Here is a 16,561-nt window from a genome sequence, read left to right on the forward strand (position 1 = left end):
GGAAACAAAGGGGGAGACTCCGCCGAGACTCCCATCGGCACCAACCCCGGATCACATCACTTCATCCTTGATAACGCAAAATTAAAATACATACAGAGTCTCTTTGCATATGAGGAGACTCTGTCCGGACACTGGTTAGGTCTATTCTTCCAAGCCAGGAAATCTATTCACCGAGCAATCAAGAACACTTGGTGAATGGAGCCTGCTTGGAATTTTTAGCCTGAGGACTTAAAAATCCTATAAAACTCCAATCCTGAGAGCGCTCAGACGTGGATTTGGGAACCCTACACCTCGGGTGTAGACCCTGTCCACCCAGCGCTGCGCTGACCATTTTTATTGTGGTTTTTCTCTCTGTTTTTCTTTGTTGTTTATTAATAAATTTCTCTTTTTGATTTTATCCCAAATTTGCCTTTGCATTTATAACAGATTGGTGCCGTGACTCGGATCGGAAAACTGTGGGAGAACCTCGCTATCCAGGTCGGGTACCCCCGCTGATTTCGGCGGCCTGGGGAGCCGAGAGCCTCCGCAGTTCGCTCCGACATCCGAACCAAATTTAGGCTGGGGTAAAAACCACAATAAAAGAGAAAACGGATCCAGAGGAGCTCGGGAAGGCACGGAGCCTTCAGGAAAGCCGCGGCTTGGTAGCTCATAAAAAGTCAACAGTGCACAAAGACACCCTCGCAAGAAAATTGCTGTAAGTATTGTGAGGTTGAGCGGGTGATTGGGCAAGCGTGTGTGAGACGTGATCTGATCACGGAGCGAGAGCAGACTCCAAGGCCGCGTTTCCATCCTCCCGCGAGGGAATTGGCCGGCCACGGAGGAAGCGAGTCGGTGTGAAAAAGACTCTCTCTCCACGTTTGTAAAGCCTGGGGCTAAAGGGAGCCCTGGGGGACCGATCACAAGGGGCTGGAAGGGGAAGAGGACGTCCAGTTGAGCTCGGGAATTAGTAAACCCTTCCAGCCACAAGGACCTAAGAGAAGGTCCGGAGGAAAATCGAGACAGAGGACCCCAGTGCAGCTAACCGAGAGGTGAGTATTGACAGTCTTTGATTTTCTTGAGTAAAGAAAAGTAGAACGAACACAACGCAGGATAGGTAAGGTTTTTTAACATGGGACAGAGAAAAAGTAAAATGCAGAAGAAAGGTGAGGAAGGGAGCCCTTCTGAGAAGGCGAAGGAGTTGCTAGACATCCCACCAGAAAGTCCTTTAGGTTGGATGTTGAAGTATTGGGAAAATTGCCCTGAAAGGAAAAAGAAATCCAAGGCAAAAATGATCTACTATTGTGCCGAGGTTTGGGATGGGCAGGAATTGAGGACCCATCTCACTTGGCCGATATTAGGAACATTTGAAAGGTGGACGTGTAACGAATTACTCTCTCATGTGGAGAGTAAGGTCCCCTCGGACTCCGAGGAGAAGGAATACGCCAAACTCTGGCTAACGGCCAGGGTAGGGCTATTCCCAATGAAAGTAAAAGGTGGAACAAAAACAGAAACCTGGGAACCCCTTGATCATTTACCCCCTCCATACCACGGGCCGGCAGGGCCTCCTGCGGTGGATCAAGTGGTGCCATCAGCTCCCACGGGTTCACTGGGACAACCGGATGAAGCACACACATCACGAACAGGGGAGCCGGCACCCGCAGTGGTTCCGGTGGCCCCCCCTCTGGCTCCTCCTGTGGGGACCGCAGCCGCCGCCGCTTCTCCAGAATCTATGGTGGTGCGAGGTCGGGGATCTCCTTATCCCCCATTGCCCGTCCCACTGCCACAGCCAGGCCCCTCGAATTTAGCAGAGGGAATCCCTCATGGTAACCTGGTGGCAACGGACTGTACCTCAGTAATAAAGGATCAGACTCTCAAAAACCCCAATTCCCCCCCTGCGAGTAGGACTCGTTTTAAGTCTAAACAGATGAGTGAAGAGTGGGAAGAGAATGAGAATAGACACAGAATGTTCCCTCTCAGGGAAGTGCCAACCGCCCCTGGAGTGATTGGGTTCGTGAATGTACCCCTTAACTCAGGGGATGTGCGAGCGTTTAAGAAGGAGATGGGACGATTGTTAGATGATCCGTTTGGAGTGGCTGAAAGATTGGATGAGTTTTTAGGTAGCAGTATTTATACATATGAGGATCTCATGGCTATCCTGAGATCCCTGTTTAGTCAAGAAGAAAGAGAAATGATTAAACAAGCTGGTATCAGAGACTGGGAGCGGCGAAACCCGCAGGGAACGCCAGGCGATCAGAAATGGCCTAGCGTGAGCCCGAGCTGGAACGCCCAAACAGAGGATGGTAGGAGAAGTATGAATGATTTAAGAAATATCATTGTGCAAGGAATAAGGGAAGCGGTTCCCCGAGGTCAAAATATCAGTAAGGTATTTGGGGAATGCCAGGGAAAGGAAGAATCACCCACCGAATGGTTGGAGAGATTGCGACGAAGTCTGCAGATTTACTCTGGGACTGATCCTAGCTCTCCGGTGGGGGAAGTGTTGCTCAAAACCCAATTTGTGGCAAAATCATGGGAGGATATCCGAAGGAAATTAGAAAAGATTGATGGGTGGCAGGAGAAAGGTCTCCAAGAGCTTCTAAGGGAAGCTCAAAAGATTTACATGAGGAGAGAGGATGAGAAACAGAAACTCCAGGCCAAAATATTAGTGGCCGCAGTAAAGGAGGCTCAAAAACAGGAACAGGCACAAGGCAAATTTAAAACAGCGCCGAAAAAGCCGCAAGAGTCTCAGAAGGACGGCTCCGCCCCGCGAAAGGATCCTCCAGAGTGTTTTTACTGTAAGAAAGTAGGACACATTCAGCGGAACTGTCGTCAAAAATTAAATGATGAAAAAGTATTTCAAGAAGACTAGGGAAGTCTTGGGCTTTTTCAGACGGGGATGGTAACAGCAAAAGAGCCCTTGATAAAATTAAAAGTGGGTCCCCATCGCCAAGAAACAGAATTCTTGGTTGACACGGGAGCTGAAAGAAGCACCCTGCAGAAATTACCCAGGGGATGCGTGGCAAGTAAAGAAAAAGTAGTTGTAATTGGTGCCAAGGGAGATCCCTTCAAGGTCTCTGTAATAAAAGATGTGGAAATTGAGTCTCAAAATAAAATATGTTTAGGAAATTTATTGTTAGTAGAAGAAGCTGATTACAATTTATTGGGAAGAGATATGATTGTTGCATTAGGTATAAATATTGTTGTGAAGAATTCCGAATTGGTAATAAAGATATTCCATTTGACTCCAAAAGATGAAAGGGAAATTGATCCCAAAGTGTGGCATTCGAAAGGGGAGGTGGGGAAGTTAAATATTACCCCCATCAAAATTGAAATAGAAAACCCAGAGGATCCGATAAGGATCAAACAATATCCCATCCCGATAGAAGGGAGAAGGGGTTTGAAATTAGTAATTGATGACCTCCTTAGAGGGGGTACCCTCGAACCCTGCATGTCCCAACATAACACCCCCATCCTGGCAGTAAAGAAAGCGGATGGGAGCTTCCGACTGGTTCAGGATCTCAGAGTAGTAAATGCTAGAACCCGAACCAGGTTTCTGGTTCGGGCAAATCCTTATACTTTACTAAATATACTCTCACCGGAGGATATATGGTATAGTGTAATCGATTTGAAAGATGCTTTCTGGACCTGCCCTTTAGATGAAAAGAGTAGAAACTTCTTTGCCTTCCAGTGGGAAGATCCGGACACCAACAGAAAGCAACAGCTAAGGTGGACTGTCCTCCCACAGGGGTTTGTAGAATCTCCAAACCTGTTTGGGCAGGCTCTGGAGCAGCTACTCACCGAATTTATTCCAGAGGAGGGGACAAAATTACTACAATATGTGGATGACTTACTGATTGCTGGGGCATTGGAAGAAAAGGTGAAAAAGAGTACAATTTCTTTGTTGAATTTTCTGGGAAAAAAGGGTTTGAAGGTATCCAAATCCAAGCTGCAATTCACAGAGCCCAAGGTAAAATATCTTGGACATTGGATATCTCAGGGGAAAAAGAAATTGGACCCTGACAGAGTGGCCGGGATCCTCGTGCTCCCAGCCCCAAAAACGAAAAGACAGATCAGGCAATTTTTAGGGCTGGTTAATTTTTAACCAGCAATTTTTCAGGCAATTTTTATGCTGGTTAAATGATACCCGATTAAATTTGTGCAAATTAAGGGAGAAAATTTGGTGTTCCAATCCGGGAGCAAGTATTACAGAAAATCAAATTCGGAACTGGGAGGAACAAAAAAGTCAAATGAATCACCTCCGAACTAAAAGGGAATATTGCAGACAGTGGATTGAAGGATTCAGTGAAAAAGTAAAATTTTTGTATGAAAGATTAAACACTGACAGATTGAAATGGACAATGCAAGATGAAACTAAATTTCAAGAATTAAAGAATGCCCTCATAACCGCTCCGGTACTAACCTTACCGGACACAAATAAAGAATTTCAGCTGTTTGTGGATGTAAGCGGACAAACAGCACAGGGAGTTCTGACCCAGGAATGGGCAGGAAAGAGAAAGCCTGTAGGATTTTTGTCAAAAATCCTAGATCCAGTCAGTCAAGGCTGGCCTACTTGCCTGCAGGCAATTGTGGCAGTAGCCTTACTGGTTGGAGAAGCCAAAAAGGTAACTTTTGGAGCTCCTGTGACAGTCTTTACCCCACATGATGTAAGAAATATCTTACAACAAAAAGCAGAAAAATGGTTAACTGATTCAAGGCTTCTGAAGTGTGAAGCCATGTTAATCAGCTCACCAGACTTAGAACTGAAAACAACTGCTGCACAAAATCCAGCACAATTTTTGTTTGGGGAACCAACAGGTGAGCTGCTTCATAATTGCATTGAGACAGTAGAGCTGCAAACGAAGGTAAGGCCTGATCTAGAGGATCAGGAATTAGAAGGAGGAGAAAAATGGTTCATTGATGGCTCCTCGAGAATGGTGGAAGGGAAACGAAAATCAGGCTATGCTATTATAGATGGCATAACTGGACAAATTATAGAATCAGGCCCCCTGAAAGCAAACTGGTCAGCTCAGGCTTGCGAGCTGTTTGCTCTCTTAAGAGCACTTCAGGGCCTGAAAGGGAAAAGGGGAACCATTTTCACCGACTCAAGGTATGCATTTGGAGTAGTGCATACTTTTGGAAAAATATGGGAAGAGAGGGGATTGATCAACACAAAGGGAAAAGATTTAATACATGAAGAAATAATCAGGCAAATTCTAGGAGCAGTCAGAGAGCCACAAGAGATATCGGTTGTTCATGTAAGGGGACACCAAACAGGGTGGCAGTTCCATACAAGGGGAAACAATTTAGCGGACAAAGAAGCTAAACGAGCTGCTTTGTTGATGGTAAGTATTCCCGAGATAACTCCGGGAAAACCACCAGAAGTCTCCTTGCTTCCATCCGAGAAGGAGCTGGAAGATTTCAAGAAGGTAGGAGGTTACCTAAAAGAAGGGAAATGGTGGTTACCCGACGGGAGGGAGCTAGTCCCGAAGGGGGTAGCAAAGGGAATACTTAGAAGGCTACACGAACAAACGCATTGGGGAACCAGGGCATTGGCTGAACAATTTTTAAAATTTTTCGGGTGTAAAGGAATTTTCGAGCTTGCAAAACAAGAGGTGCAAGGCTGTGTGATATGCCAGAAAGTAAATCGATCAAATTTTAAACAATCGAATTGGGGAGGTCAGCCACTCTCGTACCGACCGTTTGAAAGAATTCAAGTAGATTTCACAGAATTACCAAAAATTGGTAGGAATAAATTTTTATTAGTGATAGTGGATAAGCTGACACATTGGGTGGAAGCTTTTCCCAGAACAAAAGCAACGGCTCAAACAGTATCTAAGATTCTACTTGAAGAAATAATTCCAAGATATGGGATCGTAGACCATATCGACTCCGATCAAGGCACTCATTTTACCTCAAAAATTATTAAACAATTATCAGAAGCATTAGGAATAAGGTGGCAATATCACACTCCCTGGCATCCTCAAAGCTCGGGACAGGTGGAAAGAATGAATCAGACTCTAAAATCACAACTATCCAAATTAATTATTGAAACGAAAATGCCCTGGACCAAATGTCTCCCCTTGGCACTGCTGAATATCAGAACGATACCACATTCTGAAACAGGCTTGTCTCCGTTCGAGATGCTATATGGAATGCCATATAAGCATGGGATGCCGGTGGCACATCCCCGAATTGAGGATGTGCAACTGCAACCCTATCTCATTTCTATAAATAAAAACTTACAGGAACTAAGGAGAAGAGGATTGATTCCTCAGAGCACCCCTCTCGGATTCCCCATCCACCAAATTCGACCAGGAGATAAGGTCCTGATCAAAACGTGGAGAGAGATCCCCCTGAGCCCTCATTGGGAAGGCCCATTCCTCGTCCTCCTAACCACAGACACAGCGGTTCGGACAGCTGAGAAAGGTTGGACTCACTCCTCCCGAGTGAAAAAAATCACAGATCAAAGTTCAACAGAGTGGGAAGTTACTACCCCCCCAGAAGATTTGAAGATCAAACTCCGGCAGCAACGCAAATGAGTGGAGATCGGATAAGTTGTGTTAATTTCGATTGTTATTGCTTTCCTTTTGTTCACTTCAAATGCGCTTATTGTAAACAAATTTGGGTTGCTCACCGTTTGATGGGACGTAAACCAAGAGGTTTATGTACAAAGTGTTTTGAAAAAGAATTGCAGCAGACAGATCGATTCTTAATACTCACTACCCGGGCGGGCCTGCTGGAACTTGACTCTCCTGAGTGGTTCCTGTTTTACCGAAACGGTCTAGGGGGTCAGCTTGACTGCAAGGCAGAACCCTTAGTAGTCGAGTGCCGGCGAACAATAAAAGTTCCGTGCGGGTTCGACACGGTTAAAGCGTCTCGGTGGGCGATCTTTAAACGAAGATTTGCCATCAGAACATCAAGGGCCCCTGAAGATAGTCCTTGCTGCCGAGAAGATGGTTTACCCCGCCGTATGCTTATATACGGGCGAAGGGCGAGGCAGAGGGATGAAGTGGTGGGGAATCCTGATGTTCCTGAGCCTAGTCATGTGCTCGACCAAGGGGTTAGACCCCGAGGTGCCCCCGGGGATGGATCCCACGGGGAAGTGTGAGCAGTGTCAAGCTGCCACAAGAGCCGAGACACTAGCCGTTTGTCCCCCAGAACTGCACAAAGGAATATGCTGGTTAAATGATACCCGATTAAATTTGTGCAAATTAAGGGAGAAAATTTGGTGTTCCAATCCGGGAGCAAGTATTACAGAAAATCAAATTCGGAACTGGGAGGAACAAAAAAGTCAAATGAATCACCTCCGAACTAAAAGGGAACTGAAGGGGGTTCCCCCAGTCTCGGTCTGCGGGCAGTGTAATAAGACTGTCTGGATTGGGGGAAGGAGACAATCCATTTTTGTAGCATATCATCGAGTTAACCCTATTTGTTACAATAAAGCAACTGTAAAACCGTGTTCCATGGGGGGGAAAATGTACTGGGAGGGAAGAAACTTAAAACATGAAACTAAAGTGCCATTGAATAATGATCCTATAATTTTAGATTTGCTAGAAAACAATGATGATAGAGTGTGCTTGCAATTCGATCAAGTGTTCTGTTTCTCGAAAGATAGTGAAGGGTTAGATCCAGAGAGTAAAATAAAACAACTAACCCTGGAACTAAAAAAACGAGAAATGGAGACCAGAAAAAGAAGGTTAGAACAGGAAAGGCTGAGTTCCCTCAGCGAACAATATGAACAATTGGAAAAACAGTACAACAGCTGGAATTTACCCAGCCCCAATCAGAACTTATTCATAGATCTAATGCAGGAAATCGCCACAGAATTAGGATTGTCTAACTGTTGGATATGTGGTGGTCTGAAATCAGCTGAAAGATGGCCATGGAAGGGAGAGGGATTGACCCCGGAACAATTGCTAAAATGGACTGGATTAAAATTATCCAAAACAACACGGAGACCCGAGGGTTGGGTAATCGACAAAAGGATAATTGGGACATTTTGCATTAGCCGGGAGGGAAAAGAATTTACCAATTTGGTAGGATACACCCCGTGTGTAAACACGCTAACGGTAAATTCAGACAAAAAAACAAAGGTTTGGCAACCTGAACCACCCGAGGGTTATTGGAGCTACTCTCGGGAAAACAAATGTGAATGGGTGGACACAATTGGGCTTTGCTGGAATAAAGTCCAGGGGGCAAATCCCTTCCAGGCCTTTGTAGGTTTGAGGGACTATTGGGAGGATCCAGCAAAATCAAATAAAGGTTGGGAAGCACCGGACGGAATTTACTGGGTATGCGGGAAGAAAGCATACAGTGAATTGCAAAGAAAATGGAAAGGGTCTTGCACTCTCGGAGTAATTAGGCCGTTTTTCTTTACATTACCTAAAGATGAAAGTAAGTCTTTAGGTGCCCCCCTCTTTGAAACATTGGCTCAGCAAAAGAGGGACTTGAGACGAGAACTACCGATGGCTGGTGGTAACCAAAAGTGGAAAGAGGAGGAGTGGCCTGCCGAACGAATCATACAATACTATGGGCCCGCTACCTGGGCAAACGACGGCAGTTGGGGTTACCGAACCCCCATCTACCTCCTCAGTCGACTCATTCGGTTACAAGCCGTGGTGGAAGTAGTCTCAAACCACACTTCGGAAGCCCTGGAATTGCTAGCAAAACAGCATTCACAAATGAGAGCCTTTGTCTACCAAAATAGATTGGCTCTCGACTATTTGCTAGCTGAGGAGGGAGGAGTGTGTGGGAGATACAATGAGTCTGAGTGTTGCATGGAGATTGACGATTATGGCGAGACTATAAAGGGACTAGCTGCCGAAATAAAAAAGGTGGCCCATGTGCCAGTTCAAAAATGGAATTCCATTTTACAGGCTTCCTGGTGGGATCAAATTTTTGGACAAGGAGCATGGTGGAAAAAGCTAGTCTTCTTTATAGGATGTTTGGTTGCTGGAGTTATTTTCCTACCTTGTTTGATTCCTTGTCTGATCAGGTTAATACATTCAGTGGTACAAGGAATGCAGATTGCCACCCTCCCAATAGACCCAGAGAAAGCGCAGGGACAAAACACAATTCTTTCTAAACTGATGAAATTAGAGGAAGAAAAAGAAAGCAAAAACGCGATCAAGGCATTAGAGGAATTTGAGACCAAGTACATGTTAGCACAAGAAAATAAGGAAAGTACGGAGGAATACTAGTATTCCTCTCCAAATAATAATAGAATACAAATTTTTAATGGGATAAATTATTAAGTGGGGGACTGTAATAAATTATGTGTAAATAAAAATTCGTAAAGATATAAATAAGATGTATATGTTGAAATAATAAAAAACCAAAGATGTGTATGTAAAAAGAAAGAAACCTTCCTCCCAAGCCTGGCTGGGAGCTCTTCTCTGAAAGAAAAAGGATTGTAGCCAACACCCAGATAACAAACATTAACTTGGAAAATAGACAGGATGGGAGCCATCAAGGACAACAAAAGGACTAGCTCAGAGGAGGAACCCAACTCCGGACCTGACCAACGTCTCTGCAGACCTCGGTTGTGAAACAATCAAAGTCGACAAAGACAAGCCTCAGAAAAGTATCCGCCGCTAGTCCTGAATCGCCCACCTGTCAGACCAGTGTTGGAGATACAATCACTGGAAACAAAGGGGGAGACTCCGCCGAGATTCCCATCGGCACCAACCCCGGATCACACCACTTCTGCCTTGATAACCCAAAATTAAAATACATACAGAGTCTCTTTGCATATGAGGAGACTCTGTCCGGACACTGGTTAGGTCTATTCTTCCAAGCCAGGAAATCTATTCACCGAGCAATCAAGAACACTTGGTGAATGGAGCCTGCTTGGAATTTTTAGCCTGAGGACTTAAAAATCCTATAAAACTCCAATCCTGAGAGCGCTCAGACGTGGATTTGGGAACCCTACACCTCGGGTGTAGACCCTGTCCACCCAGCGCTGCGCTGACCATTTTTATTGTGGTTTTTCTCTCTGTTTTTCTTTGTTGTTTATTAATAAATTTCTCTTTTTGATTTTATCCCAAATTTGCCTTTGCATTTATAACACAACCAAGCAGGCAGTTATCAGCTATTGCACTACTACTTAAGTCTAGTTAATAGAAACAAAAACTATAACAAAGTTACTTAGGCATTATATATAATATCCATTACAACACTTTGTGAAAAGCCAATATTACAATTTGTATTTATAACATAGTCCTGTCTCAGAAACACATACCCACTCTCTGTACCACACAGGACCACACCCTCCCTCGCAGATCCCCAGACATACCATCAGCCCAAAAATCAGCTCCCTGCCCCCCAGGCGAGAGTCTTGGAGCTCACCCCAATACTTCTCCTAGTATTTCTGCAATTCCTGAGAAGAAAAAAGCCCAGACAAGACTTCCAAACTCTTGTTTCTCTGGCTGAGCTATTACCATGGTATGTGAGAGTGCTGACTATTTATTTTGTTTCCTAATTGCCCCTATTTGTCTCCTGGGCAACCCCCTCCACCCACATCATCTTTCTTTGGGTAGCAGAAGGGAGAAAAAATTTCCAGAGTAAAAAAAAAAACAAAAGAAAAAACCTAACCCTCAACAACATGTGAGATAGAGAGGATTTACAATTTACTGTACTCTGGAATATGTATTCTCCAAATACCCACAGTGCCTAGGAAAGCCTGTTTCCTTTTTGCTGGTTGGTGAGGACATAGCTGCTACTTTGTTAACCAAAGCCATTGGAATCTGATGATATCCATCTTGCCATTTTATTCCTAAGGACTGGATTTCCTGGGCAGGTCCCTTGACCTTGCTTTGTTTCATGGCAAAACTGACCTTCAGGGGGATCTGAATTATCTTCTCCCCTTTCTCAAAAACTTCCTCTGCTGTGTTGCCTCACATAATGATGATGCCAGAATGGTTTTTGCTTTTATATTTCCTTCATATATATTCATAGCTCTGTAGATTATTGTTCTATGGCAATATAGTTCCTAGCTAGCCCAGAACTTTTCCCTACCTTTTCCCTACCCTGATAGGCAGAAAGACAAAACACATTTCAGAGGCTCTAAACTGGGTGTTCAAGGTTCTTCCTGGGATCCAAGGTTGAAACCAGCTTTTCAAGACACATTTTCATAAATATGAATATCTAAAGGGGGCCCCTTATCTAAAGGGGGCCTACAGTAAGAGGTGGAACCAAAAGGGGGAATTACCTCAGCACTTACATCTCTAACTGGGGATTTTGTCAATTATGCTAATTTGCTAAACTTATAAAACTGTATTCACCCCACACAGGCATGGGCATTTTCCAAATGTGCCCCATGGAGGCCTCCAATAAACACCAGTCTTTATATTCCCTCCTATACAAATATTATCTTAAAAGTGTATAATTTTATTTCTAGGTCTTTAAGGCATCAATGATGTCATCAATGTTTTTGCAAGTGTTCTGCAGCCTCACCCTTTTCCTGTGCAGACCAGATCAGTCCATGGCAAATAGTGGGACCGTGTTTCCACCCCTGGGGCAGTCAGTTCCAGGTGTACTGGACACCCCTCCAGGTGAAAACAAACTGTGCCCTGTACTCTGCTGCCAGAGGAATGGAGAAAAACACATCAGCAGTGTCAATGGTGAGACCACTTTTCTTCCCTGAACCCCAGGTTGTACTGAAGCTCCAGCACATCCAGCACAGCAGCACTCAGTGTCTGTCAGAGCCTGAGGAAAGCCAAGACCCTTGTGCCCAACCAGTCTGTCACACCCCCTTCACTGAACAGTCCTACTGGGCTGGAGGGTGGTTTGACTGACTTATTTAGGAACACATGCCAACAGCATAAGGGAGACTCTTCAGCAGGTCTTCCCACTTTATGACCCCTCAACGGGTCCTCTACTTTATTCAAGTATGTAACTATGAGCCAGCAACTGCCAGCACCCATGGAGGACTGGCACTAACAGTTTGTGGAATAACGTTCTTTATTAATAGAAAACTGTGACAGGTTAAGGTTTAAGAATGGCCAGTGATAGTATCTGACTGCAAAAATGTATTCCAAACTATACACAGACAAGCTGTAATCCCCAATAAAAATACTCAGCACACAGAGAGTACAGTCCTTACCCAAGAGGCATTCCTACAGGGGACAAGACCGGTTCAGCTCATCAGCTGATCCCAGTAGTTACAATGGAGTCTTACCTAACTTTTCCCAATTCTCGACTTACTTTTATACTTTATGTAGGGAGAACTTGAGAGACTCTAGTCATACATACATATGCCTGTACTGGAAGTAGAAGTGATCCTGGTTGGGAGTGAATGGCAAAACATTCCATTTCCCTTGATGTCATCATGTCATTACCCGATATTCCACAGTACCGCAACAAAGCAATCCTGATCCCTCCCACTGCTTGTAAAAAGAGCACCATGATGGGAACATAGTGCATATATATGGAAAGATATACAGGGTTAAGTGCCACACCCACAAGGACAGACCAAGCAACATTGCAACCAGTGGCTCCAGACTTAATGCTTAGATCAGACAATACAGCAAATGCTTAGATCAGACTTGTTTCCAACCTGCTCTGGGCAGATCTGTTGTTACCTCAACCCTTTGTGACTCAAGTTGGGTGCCAATCAATGCTAGAGTGGTTTACAAACAGTACTCCCCAATTTAGTGCCTCCGCTGAGACTCTCCAAAACCACCCATCGCTTACTCATTTCTTTCCCTCCACCTTCTTTCCCTACCCCTCTCTGATGCAGCAGATTGGAGAATTGGAGGAACAAATGACAAAGATGACAGGTTGAGTTAAGAACAATTTACTGGAAACAGCAATGAGATAAGAAAATGAACAGTAACAGCAAAATATTAATAATAAAAGTATATGAAAAACAGAGTCCAGAGCTCAACCTGACCAAAGCTACATCACCCAAATTACTCCCTCTGGTCAGGACCAGTATCTTTCTTTTCAGAAAGTCTTTCCTTTCAGAAGTAAGAGAAAGGGAATCCCTTTTTCTTGCTCCAGTAATGATAGGATGGCTATTGAGTAACATCTGGGCTTTGGCCACATCTGCTCCTGCTGATCTGGGCCAAAACCATAACAGTACCAGAAAAAGAATATATTAGGTCTGGCAACATAAAGACTACTATGTGTTATAAAGCACTGTAATTATTACATACAGCCAATGGTTGTCTAATATGTAGTAAAATTATTTTCCTACAATAATTTTTCTGTGATTTTTTTTGTGAGTGTGATGATCAAGATCTGGAAAGTTTTCCTTATGTCTCTTTATGAAAAGCTTTATGGATATTTAAATTATATTTTAGCAGGAAATATTCTCCCTTTATGAACTACGTCCTTGCAAGGTGTAGTTCAATAAAAACTAAACTTTTTAAAACCCACTGCTAACTCATGCCTGTATTTGTGCAGGACACACACTGAATTTGCAGCTTCCACCCCTTTCCCACTCAAAAAAGCTCTGCCAAGTTCAAGTAGGAGGTAGAGCATAATGCAGAGGCAGTTTCTTCTTTTGATCAGCCTTCCCAGAGGCTGAGGCCACACATTGCTTCAGTTTTCACATTGCTGCAGTGATGAAAGCAGAAAGAGATTCAGCATGTTTATAGACTCCTAACAAAAGGCTATTCTGCCAAATCTATTTTGGGTAGCTTCAGTTCAACACTAGTTCTTTTTTAAAGTAAACTCAAAATTTTAAGGGTTCAAATAACTTTTCATAAAGTAAAATACAGTATTTTTTTAAGTTGCCACATTTCCACACTGCTTTGTCACATAGTCTACTTTAATGGGACATTAAGAAAAACTTGAAAGGCAGGCAAATGCTGCTGATACAATATTAACTTATCTCTGTGACTCTACAGAAAGACACAACTTAAAAATATTCCTATCCTATTCAAGGTGAAATGAAACATTCTCTGTTTCTTCTGAAATTCATCAATTAATACAATGTCATTCCCTAAATAATTTGAATTTTGTACCAAGGAAAATGTGCTTATGGGTAAGAACTGTGCCAGCTTAATTATTGTATTATGACCATTTGCATATGGAAAATGATAAGTTTTTGTAAAATTAATTGTGGAAAGTAGATTTTGGTTCTTTATGGAATACTATACTATTAATGTATAACAATATATTAATATTATTAATATATAATGGTAACCTGTTTTGTAAATAGAAGCTTGCTCTCCTTTAAAACTTAATAGTGAAGTGATTCCTGCAGACCAGTACTACACTGCACATTTATTACATCATACAGTAAGGTATGTCTCACAGAATCACAGAATCACTTAGGTTGGTGAAACCTTGGAGGTGATGCATCAAGTCTTATGTGTATGAGGTCTTTCACAGATACTGTGTATTTTATTAAAAAAGAACATTTTTAAGATCAACTATTTTCCTCTGAAACAAAGGAGATGCGTTTAATTATTTCAGAGTATTAATTGTAATTAGCACTTAGATGCATCACTGACTTTACAGTTTGTTGGTTTTTTTTGACTTTGCTCCTTCTGTCAGTCCTGTCATAAGCAAACAGCATTTTCATCTATAGAAAAGGCTGGGGGTGGGCAGGGTTTGACACTGACAAGATTAAAAAAAAAAAATTTAACAGGCAGAGCTCTCTATATATCTGCTACATGCTCTCATATTCACCAGGAGTGACTAGAAAAATTCAGAGACAACTCACATAGTCAAATTTTACGTGGAAAAAATAATTTTCATGGAGATTAGGCAACACTTACAAAATGCTGAACTCTTTCTACATGTTAATCTATCTCTGAGATTTATCAAAATGCATATTCTGAAACACGTAACAGGGCAAAAATATCTTCTGTCATATGAAAACAGAAAAAATTGCTAGTATCTGCATGACCAAAAAGGTACCAAGTCCTATAGATACAAACTTTGTCCCTGAACTTTGACAGGGACAATAGCAATCAATCACAGTGTGTGGCAGATCATCAAACTCACCCTGGACTAGGTCAGTGAACCAAATATTACTAAAACTGAAAATACTAATTCAATGGTTAGTGATTTAAAGATATGAAATTCAGCAGTATTAATGCAATAAAATTCTACCAACATCATAGTCCTGAGAAAAAAAGATGTCTTGATAACCTAAAAATTGAATTTGCACTCTCTTCTCTGACATGAATCATAAATAAAAGTCCTATCATGGTTAATTCAGCCTTTCAGGTTTTCTGAGGAGACAATGTTCTCCATGGACAGTAAGGTCCTCTGCAATTTTATAGGCACATATCCTGATACCCATTGCTAGTCAATCTTTTATTTTTATTTTTTTTCACATTGGTGTACTGTGTTACCAAATTGCCATTTCCTCCTGAGAGGTAACTGTGTACATACATACCTTCTACAGCAATTAGCTAGTTAATTATTTAAGTAATAACATAAATAAAATTCCTTTTGGACTTAATACTTGCCTAAAAATGTTGAAAGTGCTTTGAATGCATATGAAAACATATATGTAATAAATGCTGTGGGGGTGTGATTTGTATTATCTATGCATTAAAATAATGTATTGATTAGCACTGTTACATTTCTAAAGTTGTTATTGGAATGATGAAATTTTAGAAAACTGTGTTCCAATGTCTTCTTTAGCATCTAAAGGATCTTATAGACCATCCTTGCAAATAAATTCATGTCAGCTGGATGTGAAGGAAGATAGCTACAAGACCACTATGGATTAATCCTGTTAATACAAGAATATACAGCAATACACATTATAGGTCCAAAGAGAGGGGAAGTTCTAGTTTCCAATAGAACTAAGATGAAAGTTTATACACAGACAGATTTATATGGAAACAAAGCTAGTCACAACTCCTGTGATTTTCTTACTCTTCTGATATTCTTCTCATAGGATGATGATGATGATTTTGGTGTTCACAGGAGAGAGGTTCACGAGAATGACTGCTTGCAGAGCTTTAAAGAGTGTCCCTTTCTCATGAAAAGCTTGAGTCTAGATTTTGTACTCGAGGAAAAGCCTGAAGGAAAGTGAACAAAGTTTCTTGAACCATTTTTCTACCTGCATTTTGTGTAGGTAATAATAGACTATATCCTGTCATGTTTGCATTCACCTGTGTCTAACATATAGGAAAAAAAGGGCCAAGTTTTTGGCTGCCTGGTAAGACACTATTATAGAAATATACCTTACAAATTAATTTATAAAGAAAGCTCATCTTCTTAGTTATGGATTAACTTCTTACACACCAAGATATCTCACCTTAAGCAAACTATACCCTCATTTTAAATTAGCTTACACTTGAGATTTCCACTTTCTCTTGGACTGGGAATGCAACTATTTTCCAATGACAGCACAGGCTGTATCACTTGATTAATGATACAAGTAAAGTAACACTGGTAAAAACATCACAAGCTTGAGTGAGACAAACAAAATGGTCAAAATTAATAATTTCATTATAGTTAGCAAAATACATCAATTAAAGTTTAATGCTTAGCTCTTTCATACTTCTCAGCTACTAGTGTGCAAATACAAAGCTATTTACCTACTAATTCAAGAGATTCATCCCCCACTCTTTGGGAATCGCTTCTCAGATGTTTTTTTTCCTCCAAACACTTG

The sequence above is a fragment of the Poecile atricapillus genome, chromosome 1 (assembly GCF_030490865.1).
Source record: "Poecile atricapillus isolate bPoeAtr1 chromosome 1, bPoeAtr1.hap1, whole genome shotgun sequence".
In the NCBI taxonomy this organism is placed as follows: domain Eukaryota; kingdom Metazoa; phylum Chordata; class Aves; order Passeriformes; family Paridae; genus Poecile; species Poecile atricapillus.